General features: G+C 51.2%; 1 pseudogene; it reads left to right on the top strand.

The window, feature by feature from the left end:
• The first annotated feature begins 343 nt into the window (after positions 1–343).
• Positions 344–18465, top strand: LOC112402957 (ester hydrolase C11orf54 homolog; annotated as a pseudogene).
• Positions 18466–19191: the final 726 nt, after the last annotated feature.

The following is a 19191-nucleotide window of genomic DNA, read 5'->3' as shown; positions in this document are numbered from 1 at the left end:
ACCTGGCCAGGGCTTGTCCCCGAACAGAACATGGGCCATGCTCAGCAGGGGGCAGGTAAACTTGAATTCCTGATAAACAATGAAGAATTTTGAGTACAAGATTTTTAGAATGTCCAACATATAAATGAACAAATATATATATATTAAGCCGTACATGTAATGGATTATAATTTACATTTCTATATTACAAGTATACATAGATATGGATATATATCTAAACCTATTACTGTTACTCACTGTTTATCTGAAATTCGAATTTAACTGGATATGCTGTATTTTGCCTGGCAATCCTGTGCACACAGGAACTTCAAGGCCCTGAGAGGGCAGTGGAACAGGGGAATGGATGCTGTACGGCACCCAGGAGTGCCCACTGCGGGCCACGGAGAAGGCTCAGCCCGAGCCTGGATTCGCCAAGATTGACAGCGTAAGGCGGACAAGGCGATGCTTTCCATGCAGAGCTTGGGCGCCGGATGGAGCCCTGGCCTTGGGACCACGTTGTGTGGAAAGTGACATCTTTAAGCTGTAGTGTCATCCTTCACCTGCGGGGTGCTCAGCTCTGAGCAGAGTAACTGAGGAGATGGCAGCTCAGCCTTCGGCTCAGATCTGTGGGCCGCGTGCTGGAGGGTTCGGCCCCTCCTGATGGGCACTTCCGTCCACGCTTATTCCTGGGGAAGCTGAATGCTTATACACAACTCCCCCCCACAAGTCTGCTGTGTGTGTGAGAGGCAACCCTGTGTTTATTTAGTGCCATTCTGCTCTGCTAGGCTGTGCATCCCTGGGAACAGCAGCCAGCTCCATCCTGCCCATCAGGCAGCCCCCGAGCCTGGCCCAGGGCTGGCCCCAGGAGAGGTGCCCAGCACCCACCTGTTGGCCGATGGCCCAGCTGGTAAGGAGCAGAGCGAGCGCTTGGTAACTTGCCATGTCCTTGAGATCAGGCAGCCTGCCAAGGGGGTCACAGGGGCTGGGTCCCCCTCTCTGCCCAGGCTCAGACCTGCTGGCCAAGTGAGCCCTCCCCCTTCCTGAGCCTCAGTGTCTCCATTTTGCTGATATTCCGGATCTTTTCCATCCTGGTGTCTCAGAACTGGACTCTGTCTTGCCCTCGTGCGTTTGCAGGAGGCTGCAGGGGTTGTACCGTGTCTGCTGGGACTTGGCTGACGTGTATCGCCATACAGCGGCAGCAGAGCTGGGAAGTGGGAATTCAAAGGACATCGACCCACATCATCACTGAGCTCCCTGCACTCTTCTTGGCCGTGTGTGTGTGCCTTGCACGGATGTGTGCATATGCTTGTTGGGATGGGTGTGTGTGTGTGAGTGTGTGTGTGGAGGGGAGCAGTGGGGCAGTTCAAGGCGAAGCAGGGCCACACAGCAGGGTGAGTTCATCCATGGGGTGCTGCCCCCAGGTGGGCTTTAAGCTCATGAGAGGTGAGGCCACCGTGGGCCGGGGCAGTCTGGGATCCCCTCCTGAGGACACAGGTCTTGTTTGAGCTCCACGAACATTTAATTGAACAGACATGGCCTTAGCAGGGGTGGGAGTCAACCCAAGTTGGAAGGCTGGGTCCTACTGGTCCCAGCGTGTGACCTGACATTGTTCACATCCTCTACGGAGGCCCAGAGTCGTTATCTGGAAAATATGTACCGGTTTCCTCCGGGCCTCTGTGACAAAGTGCCATAAACTTGGCTTCAAACAACAGAACTGTGTTCTCTCAGGGTTCTAAAGGCCAGAAGTCCCAAACCAAGGCGTGTGGGCAGGGCCGTGCTCCCTCCGGCAGCTGTAGGGTCTCCTTCCTTGCCTCTTCCTGGCTTCTGGTGGCTGCCAGCCATCCTTGGTGTTCCTTGGCTTGTAGCTGCGCCGGTCCAGTCTCTGCTTCCGTCATCCCGTGCCCCTCTCCCTGTGTGTCCGTGTCTTCATGGACGGACTGGTCATATTGGGTTATGGGGCCCACCCGGCTCCCCTTCCCGGCTTGCGGGGCTGCCCTGACCAGCTGGCTCCTCTGCAGGTGGACTGGTGGCCGCGTGCCTTGGGCCTTCTGTGGATACCTGCTCAGGTGTCTGCCCTTGTCTGTCCCCTCCTGTCTGGTACCACCCCTCACTGTGACCTTAGACGCCCCTGCAGGTGCAAACCCCAGGCTTCCCCATTCAGGGCTGGGAGCCTCTGAGGAGGTCCTGGGCCCCACCTGTGGAGGGAGGACCCAGGGAGCCCCCAGCCCTGCCTATGTAGAAAGATGGAGGCTGGAAGGAAGAGTGCCTCCCTGGGGGAGCAAGCTTTCCAAACTGCACACATGCTCCTTCTATGAGCCCTTCTGTGGCTCATCACAGCCTTCAGGACAGCCCCGGCACCCAGCCCCATCTGCTGGGGTGCTGCCTCTCTGCTCTTTTCTCCTACCTCCTGATCTCTTCACGCCCAGGATACGGGTGCACTGGGCCTCTCAGCTCCTCGTGTGGACCCTCCCTCTCCCACCCACAGGCCCTTGCATGTGCTGCTGCTTCCTCAGACAAGAGTTCTCCATCACTGCCACCTCCCAGCCCTGCTTCAGCCGCCCAACCTCCCCAGTTCTCAGTGCAGCGGTCACCACCGACAGGAAGCCCCTCCTCTGCCCCCAGTCCAGACTCCTCAGGGTGCCCCATCGCAACACAGAGCTCCAGAGGGCAGGCCCTGGTTTGTCCGGCTCACTGGCGGCTTGCGGGGCTTAGAACAGAGGCTGGCACAAAGTAGGTGCTCCATTAATATCTGTTGAGGAATCCAGCAGGATGCCCCTTGGACTTAGGTGTTAGGCTTCTGTGAAACATCGTTTCCCAGAAGTACTGAACTGCATTCCAGGAGTAAGATGAGCTCTGGCCTGGGGAACACAGACACAGGCACCGCAGCTGTGGCAGAGCAGGAGGGATTGAGGGCAGGGAGTATCTTCCCATTCCTGCCCAGGATTCTCTCCTGAACTGTGGGTGAGGCCAAGCAGGAGGGGTAGAGGAACTCCCGGAGTATGAGGTTGGGCAAGTCACTTGAGTGCCTGGGAGCTTGGTTTCCCCAACTGCAAAATGGGCTAATAGTCATCTCTATATTTCAAAGCATGGTTGTGAGGATGGGTGCCTGCGTGTGCCAAGTATTCCACAAATCATTATTGTATTTGTTTCCTGGGGCAGTTGTAACAACGTAACCACAAATAGAGTGACGTAACAACAGACTCTTATTCTTCCATACTTCTGAAGATAGAAGTCTGAAATCAAGGTGTTGGCAGGACCAGGCTTTCTCTGAGGAGAGAATCCTTCCATGCTTCTTCCTGGGTCCTGGTGCTTGCTGACATATCTTGTCATTTCGGGCTTGTAGGCACATCACTCCAATCTCTGCCTCTGTCATCACATGGATTCTCTCTGTGTATTTCTCCTCTCTGTTTGTTATGGATTAAGTGTGTCCCCCACCCCAATTGTATATTGAAGTCTTAACCCCCAATGTGATGTTATTAGGAGGTGGAGTCTTTGGGAGGTAATTAGGGTTAGATGAGGTCATGAGGGTGGGGCCCCATGACGGGATTAGTGCCGTTATAAGAAAAGACACCACAGAACTTGCATGCTGGCACCCTGATCTTGGACTTGTGACCTCCAGAACTGTGAGAAATATATGTCTGTTGTTTAAGCACCCCCTGTCCACCCCATCTGTGGTCTTTTGCTATGGCAGCCTGAACTGACTAGTTGACTCTCTCAGTGTCTGCTGTCTGTTTCTCTCGCTTCTCCTTCTGAGGACAGCTGTCATATTGGACGAGGGCCAGCCCTGCTCCAGGATGCCTCATTTAACTCAATACACCTGAAGGGACTCTAGTTCCAAACAAGATCACATCCTGAGGTTCCAGGTGGATGTGGACTTCAGGAGGACATTTCAACCCAGCACAGAGGTTATCTTGTTTAATATTTCATCCAGCCCAACAATTACCCAGTGAGATCAGAATTATCACCACCATTTCTCAGATGAGGAAACTGAGGGCGCAAACAACTGCCGAGTGACAGATGTAGGACTTGTACCAGACGTGAAACCAGGACGCGAACGAGAAGGTGGGGAGTACCCGGATCCTGAAATTCACGGTGCCTCTCCAGCTGTGCAACCTACACAACTGGCTATAAAGAGGAAACCTGAAGGAAAAGAAAGAAAACTCAAATTGTCTCTGTATGTTTACAACCAAAGGGTCTCTCTGGGAGTAGCATATGAAATTTTAATATTTTAGGCAGGCAGGCAGTACTTCTTGTCTAGACATGGAGAAATGTTGAGATGCAGAATTATTTCCAACGCTCCAGCCAATGCAGCATGGTTCCTGCCTGTCCCCCCAGATTACGGGGTGTCATTTACTGTGCATTTGTGGACATACATCACAGAGGCCCCAACTACCCGTGGGTGGCCTCAGCCGCTGCGTGTCACCGTGATGCAGTGGGACCGAGAGATGTCGGCTGGTGGGCTGTCTTTTCCCAGACAATTGAGCTGCTTACAAATCAATAAAAACAAGGTTGATTGGGATGAGGGCTTTACCAGAGGCTCGCACCACTGTTAGAACGACAGTGACTGTGTAAGAGGGATCATTAAACCTGCAATTAAGCTCTCAGAAACATTGGGCAGGGAAGGGAAAGAGAGTAAGGGATGGGGTCGGGTTGGTGTTTCCCATTGTCTGGCCATATTTCTCTCTTATTTGCCACCTGGAAAGGTAAGCAGAGCAGGCTCCTGCTGGTCACTCCACTGGGATGCTGAAGCTGGGGCTGGGGCACCTGACCCGCCCTCCTCTAAGCTGTGTGATCTTCAGCCAGTTCCTTCCCCTCTCTGTGCCTCAAAGTCCTCGTTTATAAAGTGGGCTCATGAATTGGCAGAATCAGTCTCTTCAACCCCAGTAGTTCCCATGGGACCCAGACTGGAGATCCACGGAGGCCGAGGCTGGGAGGCAGCTGAGGATGAGGAGAGTCCTTGCCACTCTTGGTGCCTCCTGCAGCGGCCATTTGAAGAGGGCACACTGTGTGGTCAGCAGCGAGGGGTCCTCTCACCTGCAGATGGGGAAACTGAGACTCAGAGCCGGGCAGCGGCAGAACTGACGCTCGGACTCCACCTTCGGTTCTCTCCCTGCTACATCTTCATTCACCAAACATCTCCTTAGCATTGACCGTGTCCCGGGCCAGGTGCTGCCAGACCACGGCGGAGCCCCGTATGGCCACCAGGACAGTGGGGGCTGGCAGAGCAGCTGGGACCCCCCCTCACTAAACCTCTCTGCATCCCGTTGTCACTCAGATGCAGACTGTCGATAAAGCAGCCACGTGTGCCCAGTGCCCCGTGTGCTCCAGCCGTCGGGTGCTGCACTTCTAATCTGGGACGAGTGGACAGAGGGATGGCGAGGGGGGTGAGGTGTCAGTAACCCCCGGTGTCCTTGTTACAGAGCTGCCACCACCCTCCTGGGTGGCTCTGACCTTTTTCCTTCTCTCTTGGGCCCTCCCATGGGGTGGTGTCTGGAAAAACATACACTCTCCACCTTGTCCAAATGGCAGTCACAGAGGGAGCCCCGGGATGTGGGGCATCGCACCCTTGAGTCCTTATTCTGTTCTACATTGTTTGTCACCCAAACCACGTGCTGCCTTTCTTCCAACATAACTACGCAGCTCCTCGGAAATGCTCGTGAGTGAGTCCACCAATTCTGAGGCTGGTGGGTGACCTGTCCACCTGTTGAGCACCTACTGTGTGCCAGGCTCTATGCTGAGGGCTCTCTTTTCAGCTTCAGCGTGATCCTTTGAGGGACAAATGCTACTGTCCACTTTTACAGACAAGGGCAGTGAGGTGAGTGTGGAGGGCAGAATAGTGGCCTCCCAGTTGTCCACAGCCGAATCCCCATAGCCTGTGAACGTGTTGCGTTTCGTGGAAAAGGAAGATTAGGTGGAATTAAAGTTGCCGATCAGCTGACCTTGAGATGGAAAGACGATCCTGGGTTATCAGGTGCCCCAGCGGTATTCACAAGTCAAAGAGGGAGGCGGGTGGGCAGCGTCAGGGTCATGTGATGTGAGGAAGACTCGGTGGCCATTGTTGGCTTTGAAGGTGGGGGAGGGGGCCACAGTGAAGGCGGGGGGCCGGCTCTGGAAGGCAGCAACAGCAAAGAAAGGGATTCTCCCCTAGAGCCCCCAGAAGGAATCAGCCCTGCCAACACCTTGATTTTAGCCCAGTGATGCCCATTTTGGACTTCTGACGTCCAGAACTCCAGGATAATAATTCTGTGTTGCTTCCAGCTACTAAGTGTGTGGTAATTTGTCATCACAGCCGTGGGAAACTGACTGCAGCTAAGTTCCTCATCCTAGGTCACATATAGTAAATGGTGGGACTGGATTTAAACCCAGACCTCAGGGATTGGTTCAGGGATGGACATGCGAACAAGGCTGGCAAATCCAAAGCAATCCTGGGAGTTTCCTTGGAACAAACAGGAAAGGAAATCTCTTTCCATCAGGGCCGCTGAAGACAACAGGTGCTAGCCTGGAGGGGTGGATTAGCTCCCACTAGGTAAATGTCGTTCTGAATTACAGAACTGGGGTGAGAGGGAAAACAAGATGGTGACATTATTTGAGCCCCTGGATACCACCATTCCTGAAACCAACTCATCTTTACATTCCAGGAACAAATAAACATGCCTTTTTGCTCAAGCTGGTTTGAACTGGGCTTTCTGTCTCTTACAACGGACAGATTCCTGGCAATCTCAGGATTTGGGCATGGCTTTTGAAAACCTAAAGGATTAGAACTTCAAACACCCCCCCCCCCCCACTGCCCTTTAGGTTTTCAGAGAGAGAGCAAAAAAGTCAGATGCCAAGGAGCCTTTGAATCATATAATCCTACAATGGCACAGCCTCTAGGAGCCTCTTAGTCCCTAGTTTTACCCTTTTTACACTGATACAGAGAGTGGGAGCGACTTGCCCACAGTGACACAGCTGCTAGGAGACAGCCGAGACCAAAATCTGGGTCTTTTCATCCCCACTCTACCCCTTTGCCTTCTGAAGTTCCACAAGAAAAGGGTTTGAGTGCATACTTTCTGGATGGTTTTCCTGCCGACAGGACTCAGGAAAGAACTAGGCTTGTCCAGCCTTGACTTTGCCACACTCATAATAATGGCTCACGTTTGCTTGTGGTCGAGTCTTTAGAAGGCGGCTTTCTGGCTGAGCCACTCTCCAGCCCCGGACTCGCCTGGAAGTCACTTGTGGGTTCTGCCCGTCTGGTCAGCTGTGGGTGTGCAGTTAATATTTCCCAGACTATGCTTTCTTCCTGGTCCCCAAACTCTCTGACCCCCTCAAAGCTCTGAGAAGGGAGGAATGTGTCAGGGGTGGGTCTCCCAGCCATCCTGGTTTCTTTGCTGGTTACCTGTCCCGCTTCGAGGACTCAGATGGCTTCACTTAATGAGCAGCTGGGAGCCAAGAGGTCCAGACCCCAGGTTGGTGCTAAAAATGCCAGCTGTGTCCAAAGCGGGCACCAGCTCCCACCCACCGACCAGCCCAGGTGGAAACACACCCTCTACTCCTCCTCCCGGCCCACTCTTTTGTTTTTTCCAGCCTCACCACCATTTACAAAAAATCTTTCTGCATCCCCTGCCGTGTTCATGGTGGAGGTCCTTCCTCCTCTTCCTGGGAGTGGTCTGAGCAGATTCCCAGTCTCTGATCATGAGCTGGATATTTACTGAGCACTTACTAAGTGCAAGGAAGCTTCTGTCAGTATTAGTATCAGTATTAGTTTAATTCTATGAGGTGGATACAAGTCTCGTCCCATTTGAGATTCTAGGGAATGTGCCCAGGTGCGTGGAGTGACTCCCTCAGGACAGCACAGCTGGGAAGAGGCAAAAGTGGAGGAAAAGCTGGCATCAGTCTTACTCTGTCCATTTTACTGTTGAGGAAACTGAGACCCAGAATGAGGAAGTGACTTGCTCAAAGTCACACAGCAAGTGAGTGGCTGAGATGTGCTCAGAGTTCCTGTTTCCTGACTCCCGGTTTTCTCTCTCCCCCAGGGGTCCCACAGGCCCCCGGGCAGCAGACCACGTAGAGCATGTGGACGGCCTCCACCATGGCCACCAAGGGTCCCTTCTGAAACCTGCCTCGGCTAAGGTGGTTAGAAACCCTCCCTGGGTGGGGATCCTGCCCTGCAGTGGGCGGTCCTATCCAGCCCACGGTTCGCAGCAACCCACTCCACCAGGGCACCCCACCTGCCCCATCATGACCCCCAAGAACTGCAGTGCTCCTGGGGTGGGCTGTGGAGAGCACAGCCTGGTGCTTTGCTTGAAGCTTTAAAAAAAGATTCCATTCAAGGTGGATTCTGTCCTCCTGGAAGGAGAGAATCCACCTTCTAGTGGGAGAAGCAGATCTTTGCTGTGGCTACTTCCCATGAGGAAGTCGTGAAAACAGAGCAGGAAGCTGGGCTGGGGGGAGGGGTTGGGGACTCTTGAGGTGAAGGGGCAGGGAAGGCCACTCTAGGGACGTGACATTGAGATAAAACCTGAACAATGATCAGGAGGTGGCCATGAAAATATCGAAGAGCTCCAGGCAGAGAAGACAGCAAGTGCAAAGGCCCTGAGGTAGGAATGAGCTTGTCTTACTGGAGAATCCATAAAGTCAGTGAATGACAGGGTGGGTGGTCAGAAATGAAGTCAAAGAGATAGACCTTCTTAAATAGAGAAAATAACCTATCAGTGACGTACTCCACCACCCAAATATACAGGGTGCGGGGGGAAGGGGACTTAGGTTTATGGCAGGTACATCACGTGACACATACGGCATTTCGTGCCGCTCTTGTATTAACTGGTGAGGTGAGAACTCTCATCACCCCCATGTAGCAGAAGAAGAGCCTGAGGGTCCAAGAAGTGGGAGGCCCGTGGAGCCATCGCTGACCAGGCTGGCTGCTGATGGGGGCTGTGGGCTGAAGGAGGCTCTTTGCTGAAAATGCAAAGTCCAGGGGAGCTTGCTCGCCCAGAGTCTCAGCTTTCCTCTGTATCACAACGTGGTTCCACTTTTCCTGTTTCCAGCCAAACGTTTTGGAAACTCTGGGAGGTGTCAACCCATACAGCCTCCAGAGGCTTCTGAGACTGCTTGTGCAAAACTGGTGGGGGGCGGGGACTGATATCTGCCAACCTTTCCTCGCTCAGACATGGGGCGTTGCGACTCTCCCTCTCAAGGGAGAGGGGATCTGGGGATGCGGAAAGCACCTCTCTGGGTGCCGGCTTTCCGGAGAGTCTGAAAAACAGCGTTCCACAGTAAGGAACTGAAGAAAGCAGGCTCTGTTTTGGCAACGTGTACAGATCACTCACAACTGGTTTGACGGGGGATGGCGCCCGGGAGGCCCAGGAGCCCTGGCACCCAGCCTGAGGACGGCTCCTTGCATGTTTGCTGGGGGTGTGTAACCCATGGAAGCTGCATCCGGCATCTCCCGGGTGCTCCCCTGTGCTTGGCCCAGGGGTGACGGGACCCAGATCAACCTGTGCTGGGTGGGAAGCCGGGATGGGCACATGAAAAGATCTGGTCTTTTGTTCACAAATATTTCTTGGTACTTCCTTTGTCCCAGAACCTATCAGCACCAGGATGCGGCCACAGGCAGGACTGATGGAATCTTTTCTCCCGAAGCTCATGTTCTACTGGGAGAGCCACAGGCCATATAAAGAAACAAATAAAAATACGCTACCCAGGAGTGACACGTGATGGGAGGGGATAAGGTGACCAGTGGAGAAAGGGGGGTCATGGAAGACCACTCTGAGGAGGTGGCCTTTGTGGGGAGACCTCGAGAGGGAAGACCCCCCCCACTGGGGAAGGACAAAATGACACAGGGCCTCATGCACCAAGTTGATGCTCTCTGCCAGCTGTGCCCCCGCCTTGAGGCCCATTTCACAGATCAGTAAGCTGAGACAAAGAGAACCAAAGTAACTTGCCAAGGATACAGAGCCAAGAAGTTGAACCCAAGCCCCCTGGCTCCAGGGCCCACACAGAGAACCACTAGGCTGCACAGCCTCCCGAAGATACCTAGGGACACAGGGTCCTACCCGGATTCCCACCGTAGCCTGTGGCTCCGAATCAAGTCCCTGTGCGCATCTAAAGACAAAGTGGGGGCGGGTGCTGGGCAGCACCAGCCTGATCGATGGAAAGCTGGCCCTACCCCCTCCCTCGTGCCACGTGTCCCCCCATTTCTGGGTGCTCTCAGTGGGGACCTTGAGCAGGTTCAGAGGGGAGGCTGCCAGTTACAGCTCCCCACAGGAAGTGTGGCAAAGGGCTGGGTATTTAGTTTCCAATCTGCCAGAGACCTGGAGGTAACCCCTTGGTGCCCAGGCCTGGCTATGCACTGGTCACGTGCTCGGATGTCACTGTGGCATCAAATCGCTATAAAGCTTTTTAAACACTCTCATCATGAACGGGTAACAAGGTCCCGAGGTGAGATGTGCGAAGCTAGCGTCCCTGCACAGCATCCATCATCCACTGGCCTCCAGAGTCTGGCCGCACTGGTCCCCTCCAGCAGCCTGAGAGCCACCAGCCGGTCTCACCAGTGGCATCTGGGAACAAGAGTGCCGGGCTGAGGCTCTGTTCCTAAATGCCTCCAAAGCCCCGGGCCTCTGGCTCCCGGAGTGGTGTGAGTTCTGTGCTTCTGGGAAAAGGCAGGGAGTGATGCCTCGCTGCTTGCTCTGGCCGTGGACTCTGTGCTGGTCTTTGCGAGACCCGGCGGACAGGCACAGCTACTGTGGGTCTGGCTGACCCGATTCAAGTGATTCCATCAACTTCCGGCCCTTAAGCAGCTGTCCACCATCCAACAATTACTACGTTCCCAGCCCCTGCGCCTTGCCTCCAGCTCAGTCTCACATCAGAACTGTCCCTTCTCCAGGGAACACGCCTCTGGATGGCCCACGCGCCCACGTGGGAGGGAGGGGTGGGTCCGACCGCCTGCCCCAGCCCAGCCAGCCCCAAACGTCTCTTCCCTGGAGCCGGGCGGCCAAAGCAGCCTCAGGACTGGAGGGCACGGTCAGCCCCTGGCCGGAGAGGGTGGACGGCTCCTGGCAGCCCAATGGAGCAGAAACATGAGAAAATGAAGTTCATTGCACTAAACTTCAGGCAGAAAAAGCATTGACTCATCCCCCTGCCCCCAGCCAATTTTTTTTTTCCCCAAAAAGCAACCACTGAACTTTTTCTACTTTCAGTCCCCAAACTAATTAAATCATGTATTGGGTTTGGGTTTTATTGGGAGATGGATTCCCAGTCTTGCTTTGTTTTCTCACTTAGGCTCTCAGTGATCTCATCAACCAAGTTGGGGTGTCCTCAGGGCTGGGACCTCATGGGCCTCCTCTCTTTGCCCCAAGTCCCTCTCTGTTTCAGAAACAGTCAAAAGAAATCCTCCAGCATGAGCTCACGGGAGGCTTGGGGCTAACAGGAGTTTGACTGGGTCTTGGCACCAATGCTGTGGATGCTTCATTTTTAAAAAAATTAATTAATTAATTATTTTTGGCTGCGTTGGGTCTTCGTTGCTGTGTGCAGGCTTTCTCTAGTTGCGGTGAGCTGGGGCTACTCTTCGTTGCGGTGCACGGGCTTCTCATTGCGGTGGCTTCTCTTGCTGTGGAGCACGGGCTCTAGGTGCTTGGGCTTCAGTAGTGTGGCACGCAGGCTCAGTAGTTGTGGCTTGCGGGCTCTAGAGCGCAGGCTCAGTAGTTGTGGCACATGGGCTTAGTTGCTCCGTGGCATGTGGGATCTTCCCGGACCGGGGATTGAACCTGCGTCCTCTGCATTGGTAGGCAGATTCTTAACCACTGTGCCACCAGGGAAGTCCTGTGGCTGCTTCATTTTAACATGGGAATGTTATAAAGTCAGTGGCAGCAGGACCCCCAGGCCAAGGTCCTCTGGAATGTCTTGCTGTAAATCAACACTGGTGTCTTTGGCCACACGTGTCCCTAGAGGATGTTCCAGAGCTTGACCCTGTGTGAGAGGCATTACCTTGAACACTGAACACAGGACGGTGTGCGGCAAGGGTGGAAATGGTTGATTACCTGGGACTACAGAGGCCACAGGCTAAAATATCACCAATAAAGGCACCGAAGTGCCCGGAACCACCTCAGTAAAGGGTGCTGGGAGGGTCTGCAGTTTACAGCACCCTGGGCAGAGGGGAGAACTCAGGCTCACTGCCCAGATGGGAGTGGCGCTGTCTGGTGTTTAGAGCACAGAGTACTCTCCAGAACTCTTAGCTTAGGCTTCTATGGCTCTTGTAAGTTTATAAGAATAAATACAAACATGCTAGTTGAAAAATAAAGAAATAAAATAAATGTTATGAAGTCATGTTGAAGGACGGAGGGGAAAAGCTGCAAAGGGACACGTCCATTCTTTATAAGACACTTTATGATCACCTCCTTTCTGAAATGTCTACCGGAAATACGTTACATTAGGATGCAAAGCTATTTGTTCAAGTTATCACTGCAGCTGAAAAACATAGTATTTTTCCCACTTTTTTTTTTTTTTTTAACTCTCATCACTAAGAAAATTGAAGTAGAAAATCCAGCAGACAATTATGCTTTGTGGAGCGGTGTCACGTCTGCAGGCTTCTCCGATGCTCACGGTGGCCTCTAATTAGATTCGGGGTTCTCTATATGTGGGGGCCTCTGTCTAACGCAATTTGAAAGCTAATCATGCTTAATTAGGTTGTACTATTAGGAAACAGCCAAGCACATGGAAGAATTGTGAGTCATGCTTGGGAAACTTACAAAAGCAATATCACAAAACACACTGTTACTGCCGGAGAGAAGCGCAAAAGTCACTCGCCTTCTGTTTGAATGACTGGATATGCAACCATGCTGGAGAGGCACTGAGGGTCGTCCCTTCTCTAGGGGGCCAAGTTCTCAAGGTGTACTGGCTACATCTGGCTGCCTCCTCTCAGAATGGAGGGGACTTTGCTTCAGGAAGTGATCTGGAGAAATTTCTTGCACTTTGCTGCAAGATGTGAAACAGACACCTTTATGCGTCATTTTATTGGGGCACGTGGTTCAAAAGCAGCTCAAACCCGGGGTACAGGGAGGCTGTCACTGTGCTGATACATCCACGTGTCATGGTTTAAGGACCTGCAAGGATGTAGCTGAAAGACACGTGCCTTGTAGACGGCACAAGTCCAAGGTCAAGGTTAATTCACCTCTGGACAGTTGGGAAAGCTCCGAGGCCTGGAGAGGAAACCTCTTGTGTTTCCAGCTCTCTGAATTTATATCAACCAGGTTCATCTTCACAGAAGTGAAAAGAGGTTCTCAATTCCCCACCTGTTGATAAGAGCATAAGGATTCCAGTTCAGCCATTAGATCAATTTCTGACCAAGGATGCTAAAAGAGAGCTTCCACTCACCTCCTCTGTGCTTTTATTTTTCATTGGCAAAGTGAGTGTCAGAAAAATGAATGAACACATCACTCCTCATATATTCATTGCCAGGCACTGGGATTAAAATAATGAATAAGACATGTTCCTGTCTTCAAAGAGCAGGGATCCTTTAGAAAGCAGAGCCTGAGGCAAGGATTAGGTGACTTCTGATGTACTGGGGAGGAGCAAGCCCAGGGCAGTGGAGGTGATGGAGAGGGAGGTGAGGTGGTGAGGGAGGATTTGATGGGCGATGTCGCAGGGCACTGGCTGCCACACCCAAAGTGCTGAGGAGGGACAGAGTGGGCTGCCCGGCAGGTGTGTTCACCCAGCACACGAACTTCCCTGGAAGGGCTTCAAGGAGGAACCGTATCTCCAAGGAGTCACGGGAGAGAGAAAGGAGAAGGTGTTCTGCCCGGCTCAGGGAAACCCCCCTAACACACTTCCTCCCCAGGCACCTCATGCAGCCCCTCTGGGCTGCTAGAAAAGCCAGGGTCCCCTCTGTGTGGTATCTCATCCACGTATGGAAGTGGAGGTGTGGGGTGGTGTCATCCAAGAGGGAAGGAAGGGGCACCTGGGAGAATCTGAGAAGGGACACGAAGCTTGTGACCCAACACAGGAAAACAGACAAGTGAAGACACAGGTGCATGTGTCCCAGGGGTTGTGGAGAGGGGGCATATCACAGTCTGCGAGGTTCAGACAGACCTTATTCCAGGAGGAAGGAACATGTATCCCGACACTGGAAAGATGAGTGGGATTTGGCCAGGGGAAGGATGGGGCAGGGACAGTGTTCCAGGCAGCAGGTCCAGGTAGGCAAAAGTAGGTAGGCTGGAAGGTGCAGGGGGAGACTGAAGCAGGAAGAAGGCTAGGATGAGCCTGGAGAAGTGGGGACCACGAGCCAGACCACGCCCGGCCTCGTCAGCGTGGGAGGGGCTTGGGTTTTACCCCCAGCAGCGGGGAGCTACCCTCCAAGCAGCCGGGGCCCTGGCCCTTGGCTCTCAGCACCGGGAATCTGCTTCTCTTTTACGTTTCTGGCTTTGCTCTCCTTCCCTCTGGGCTGGGAGCTCAGGGGAATTTAGAGCAGCTGTCTCCAGACACCAGGGGTGAGAAAGTCCAGTTTTCCCCATGCTAGCCTCATAACAAGTCACCGTCACACCTCGCTGGCCTCGGGGGACACCAGCACTGTGCCAAGAGCTGGCAGCCTCACTCGTCTGCTGGCCCAAGATCAGCAAAAATGAGGGCAGGGAAGCAGGTGTGGACAGGGCTGGAGGCGTGGGCGGCCGGCTCTGCTGTCCTGCCTGGTTGGCTAAGGAGGACCCATGATGTGAGGCCAGCTCAGCCTCTGGTGAGGGACCTGGGGATGTGGCTCGGGTGGGTCCTGTCGTCTCTCTCAGGTCCCCTCTGGAGTTAGCTGAGCACGGATCCACTTGGTTGCTATGGTTCAGAGATGCCCACCAGAATTTCCCTCCTCTCTTCCTGGGTATTGGATGAGGGATGGGTGTGTGACCCACCCTGGACCAATCAGAAGTCTGAGATCGAGGCTCTGAGATGTTGCATAAATGAAGCTCAGTCTCTGGGTGCGGTGGGCAGAATAATGGCCCCCAAAGAAGCCCAAGTCCTAATCTCTGGAACCTATGAATATGTCACCTTATGTAGCAAAAGGGACTTTGCGGACGTGATGAAGAATCTTAAGATGGGAAAATTAACCTGGATTGTCTGAATGGGCCCCATGTATTCATAGAGGTCCTTATAAGAGGGAGGCAGGAGGATGAGAGAGAGAATGTGAGGCCAGAAGCAGAGGTTGGAGTGATGACTTTGCTGCCTTTGAAGATAGAGGGAGGGGCCACAAGCCAAGGAATGCATCAGCCTCTAGAAACTGGAAAAGGCAAACAAGCAGATTCTCCCCTAGAGCCTCGGGGAAGGAAGACAGCCCTGATACACCTGAATTTTGGTCCAGTAAGAACCATTTCAGAATTCTGACCTCCTGAACTGTACGAGAATAAATCCATGCTGTCCTAAGCCACTCAGGTTGTGGCAACTTGTTAGAGCAGCAAAGGGAACTGAACACGCCGGGCACATGGGTCCTTGCTGTATGCGGGCCTCTCACTGTTGTGGCCTCTCCCGTTGCGGAGCACAGGCTCCGGACGCGCAGGCTCAGCGGCCATGGCTCACGGGCCCAGCCACTCCGCGGCATGTGGGATCTTCCCGGACCGGGGCACGAACCCGCGTCCCCTGCATCGGCAGGCGGACTCTCAACCACTGCGCCACCAGGGAAGCCCTGTGTTGCCTGTTCTTGATCGTCACGTAAAGTGAGTTGAGTTGGGAAAACTGACTCTTGTAAAACGTACATCTGGTTTCTTCCACTGGGAGATCCATCCGTGTCTTGTGGACCAGTAGTTCATGCATCCCTGCTGGGTAGTGTTTACTGTGTGGATGTGTCACAGTTTGTCCATTCTCCTGTGGATGCACGTTTGGGTCCTTTCCAGATTTGGGCTACAATGAATAAAGCTGCTTCCAACATTCATGTGCAGGTCTTTGTCTGGACATTTGCCCTCTTTTCTGTTAGGGTGTTTCTAGGAATGGAATTGCTGGGTCGTAGGGTAGTTGTATATTTGGTCTGAACTCTTTTTTGATTACTCTCTCGCTGGTTGGATCTCACTGTCAAAAAATTGACTCCAGTTCTCTTTCCAAAACTCTCCCAAGGAGTTTTCTCCAGGGATGTGTGTCCTCTTGTGTGTGGAGCATCTACCCACTGTGTTGATTTGAACATCTTGCCTACATGTAACGTTTCCAGGTCACATCCACGGCCCGTCTGGACTTTGTGGAAGTTGTTTTCTGGTGCAACGTGTTTCTGTGGAAAAGTCAGATCAGCTCAAATATTTCCCTCCTTTTCCCTGATCTGTTTTCCTGCTTCAATGTTTGAAGAAGTCTTTCTCTGTCTTTGGAATTCAGTTGTTCAATTACAGTACATCTCGGTGTTGGGCATTTTATAGAAAAGTTTCTTGGAACATATGTTTTTTAAGTATAAAGTTTCAGAGGTTTTTCTTCATTTCAGGGAAAGTTTCCTGCTTCATGTCTTTGAATACATTACCACTGTTGGGCTTTGTAATCCAGGGACACCCCCAAAAGCCTATATTGCATCTCCTGCAACAGGCCTCCACCTCTGTTAGCTTCCCTCAGCTTTGATCTCTCTGCCCTTTTCATGTGTATTCATTTCATCTCACGCCTTTTCTCTCTGTTAATATTTGATTTCCAGCTGTATCTGTTGTGTTCTCTGTCATTTAAAATTTTATTGCTTAGTTATGTAAAAATTTTTTTTAAAAGTCTGTTCCCTTTGGTCAGTTTATATCTTAAATAGGATTTGAAAATCATTTTGTCTTCCAGCATTTGTTTTACTGAATGCATAATGTTTATTAAGTTTTTCTAGAGGGTGAAGCAACTGAGAGAAATTCTCTTCTATTTCTGGAGACTTATTTTCTTCTTGGTTGGGCTCTTTTTTTTTTAAATACATTTATTTATTTATTTTTGACTGCATTGGGTCTTCATTGCTGCACACGGGCTGTCTCTAGTTGCAGTGAGCTGGAGCTACTTTTCGTTGTGATGTGCGAGCTTCTCATTGCAGTGGCTTCTTTCGTTGTGGAGCACAGGCTCTAGACGTGCAGGTTTCATTAGTTGTGGCACGTGGGCTCAGTAGTTATGGCCCACGGGCTCTAGAGCGCAGGCTCGGTAGTTGTAGCGCACGGGCTTAGGTGCTCCGCGGCATGTGGGATCTTCCCGGACCAGGGCTTGAACCCGTATCCCCTGCATTGACAGGCAGATTCTTAACCACTGCGCCACCAGGGAAACCCTGGACTCTTTTTTAAAAATACCTCTTTTCGGCAGAAGGGGAGAGGCAGCACGTCGAAAGGAGGGCCTCTGGAGTGTGGAGTTCCGGAGTTTGGAGTTCTGCAGAAGGGGCTAACGGATACCTTTGCTGATGTCCAGGTCTCTGTAGTTGATTGCCCTAATTTGACTTAGGAGCCATTTACCTTTCCCGTAAGAGGTATCTGTGGGAAAACTAGAATTGCAGAAGTAGGAGGTGTGCCTTACTTATTGCTTCTTATAAATAAAAAAAAAATTATGATCTAAATAAAATCGCAGAAGAAATCCAGCTTCCTGGAGCTTTTGTTCTTGGAGGAGGAGCAGGCCCGTTTCCGACTCTTGGATTCAATTCTGAGTTTACGCCAGTTGCTCAAACGGAAAGTGAACACAAACCTCCTGTGAATGGAAGTTACTTTGCTCGTGTTAACTCTGCAGATGGAGGGTGCCTACTGGAGAAATACAGTGAGAAATACCATGATTTGGGGTTTGCATTACTGGCTAATCTTTTTGCCAGTGAAGGCCAACCTGGAAAGGTGATTTTGTTCTAAAAATGCAGTATTCTCCAAAAGTTCTCAGATAGCTAAAAATCTGAATGCTTACTGCGACCACTGTAGTTTTCTTAAGAAAATCCAAAGCTACCCAAGTCCCAAACCTCTTTAAGTAACCCAGTTATAAAAGATTCAGAAAATACTACAGGCAGAGTGAGAGTCTCATTGAAAACTAAGGTTAAGAATAATACTTTGGGCTTCCCTGGTGGCTCAGTGGTTAAGAATCCGCCTGCCAAGGCAGGGGTACATGGGTTTGAGCCCTGGTCTGAGAAGATCCCACATGCCGTGGAGCAACTAAACCCATGTGCCACAACTACTGAGGCCCACGCGCCTAGAGCCTGTGCTCCACAATGAGAGAAGCCACTGCAATGAGAAGCCCGCGCACTGCAGCAAAGAGTAGCCCCCGCTCGCTGCGACTAGAGGAAGCCCACATGCAGCAATGAAGACCCAATGCAAACAAAAATTAAAATAAAAAAGAATAATATTTAGTAAGCGAGAGCATTTTTCCAAGGAACTAAAAGGTCATTGAGGTGAAAGTCAAAAGAAGAACTGGAAAACTTAACTTCGTGACTTGTATGAGACAGACTCTTGAAAAACATTATGGAGATAAGCCTATAGGAATGGGAGGTACTTTCGTGATTCAGAAGGAAAAGTGAAGACTCACATTATGTGGGCAGAATTTTCTTCCTGCCCATTGAACTCTGATGCTCCGTCACATTGATAAACCAACAGAGACCCATTCATTTGGGTGAGATTAAATCAACAGATACTCGTTTGACTGATTAACTCATTAATTGATACTGACATAAAGCCTAATAGAAATGATCTCACTACTTAAGCACTGTTCTTTTTGGCCTTTGAAATGAAAGGTATGTAGACACTGTGCTCTGTATTACTTCACAGATCTATCTGAAAGGGATTATTGGGAACAAAGACACATGATGGAGATTTTTTCATTCTTTTTATTCTAAAACTAAGTCTTATGTTTATAATTAAATATAAACACGATTAAGAATCAAGTGATTATTAATAAACCTACCTAAGGAGACAAAAGACCTTTATGCAGAAAACTATAAGACACTGATGAAAGAAATTAAAGATGATACAAACAGAGAGATATACCATGTTCTTGGATTGGAACAATCAACATTGTGGAAATGACTATCATTGACAATAGCCAGGACATGGAAACAACCTAAGTGTCCATCGACAGATGAATGGATAAAGAAGATGTGGCACATATATACAATGGAATATTACTCAGCCATAAAAAGAAACAAAATTGAGTTATTTGTAGTGAGGTAGATGGACTCAGAGACTGTCATACAGAGTGAAGTCAGAAATAGAAAAACAAATACCATATGCTAACACATTTATATGGAATCTAAAAAAAATGGTTCTGAAGAACTTAGGGGCAGGACAGGAATAAAGACGCAAACGTAGATAA

Source organism: Neophocaena asiaeorientalis, unplaced genomic scaffold, assembly GCF_003031525.2.
Source record: "Neophocaena asiaeorientalis asiaeorientalis breed wild unplaced genomic scaffold, Neophocaena_asiaeorientalis_V1.1 scaffold606, whole genome shotgun sequence".
NCBI lineage: Eukaryota > Metazoa > Chordata > Mammalia > Artiodactyla > Phocoenidae > Neophocaena > Neophocaena asiaeorientalis.
Note: the sequence above shows the minus strand (reverse complement) of the source record. Positions and strands in the feature narration are given on the sequence as shown.